Source organism: Pinus tabuliformis, chromosome 6, assembly GCF_031772625.1.
Source record: "Pinus tabuliformis cultivar Carrire ecotype Pingquan chromosome 6, CPIR1, whole genome shotgun sequence".
Taxonomy (NCBI): domain Eukaryota; kingdom Viridiplantae; phylum Streptophyta; class Pinopsida; order Pinales; family Pinaceae; genus Pinus; species Pinus tabuliformis.
Window position 1 is genome coordinate 47,319,319 of NC_142292.1, and position 1,547 is coordinate 47,320,865.

Here is a 1,547-nt window from a genome sequence, read left to right on the forward strand (position 1 = left end):
AAGGGCCTACGGTGACTACAGGGTGCAGTGGAGCCGGGGGGGCAAGCATCTTCCGTTGGTATATATGGCATGCATGACATGAGCGGACAGCAAGAATGCAATCCTTAAAAATGGAGGGCCAGAAATAACCAGCGCGAAGGATTTTTTGAGCTGTGGCATATCCAGACATGTGACCACCACAGGCGCCAGAGTGGCAGTCATTCAGGACTCTCTCAGCTTCCTCGAGGGTAAGACATCGGCAGAGAACGGAGTCAACGCCGAGATGGTACAGGGTGTCCCCTATGATACGGTAGGGTTGAGACTGATGGCGGATCCGCCGACGAGCATCTTTGGATACAGCGGGGTGGAAAGAAGATGTCTGTAAATAAACAATAATATCCTCGTACCGGGGATCGAGGGTGCTGATCAGAAAAAGAGTTTCGTCCGGGATATGATCTTCTGAAAAAGAGGGTGCAGAAGGAGATGGCAAAGAACAAAGTAACTCAGCAAAGACCAGGGACTTCTTAGACTTGGCACCAGTAAATTCCAAGTCAAACTCTTGGAGGATCACAATCCACTTTGAGTATTTTCCCCCCAGCAACTAACGTGACAAAATGTATGTCATCGGGTTGCAGTCAGAAATCACGGTCGTGGTGCGCAACAAGATATAATGCCGGAAGCGTTGGACGGCACAAACGGCGACCAATGCCAACTTCTCGATGTAAGCATATCGAGTTTCCGTATCCAAGAGGTTGCAGCTGAGATAATATATGACGTGCTCATTGCCATCATCATCGTCTTGCACGAGAACCATGCCGATAGTGGTATCGGCGGCGGCCAGATACAGAGTATAATCACGGTGGTAGTTCGAAGGTTGCAATAATGGATCAGAAACAAGGAGACCCTTGAGACGCTGGAAAGACTCCTGAGCGATAGCATCCCAATGAAAGGATGTATCTCGTTTCAATAACCATGTAAAACCCTTAGCCACCTCGGCATAGTTCGGAACGAATCGTCTTAAGAAATTTTCTTTGCCCTGCAAGCTCTGCAACTGCTGCAAAGAAGTAGGGGGAGGAAGATTCAGAATAGCCTCGACTTTGAGGGGGTCCAGACGAATGCCCTCTTGGGAGACGATAAACCCGAGTAGTCGGCCTGATCCAACGCAGAAGACACATTTATGAGGATTGAGCCTGATACGGTAGTGTCGACAGCGGAGAAAAATTTCGCGAAGATGGGAAGGATGGTCCTGACGCTTGACTGAATGAGCTGGAAGATCATCTAGATACGGCTGTACAATGTGACAAATGTCATGAAAAGCATAGGACATTGCACGTTGGAAGGTAGCGTCGGCATTCTTTAAACCGAAAGGGAGCTTATTATAAGAAAAAGTGCCCCAAGGACAGATAAAAGAAGTCTTATGTTGATCAGCGGGCGCAATATTGATCTGGTTATACCTAGAAAAACCGTCCATAAACGAGTAGATTTCGCTTCCTGCACACTCATCAATGAGCTGATCGATGAAAGGTGTGGGGAAGTTATCCTTAGGATAGGCGCGGTTAATGTCACGA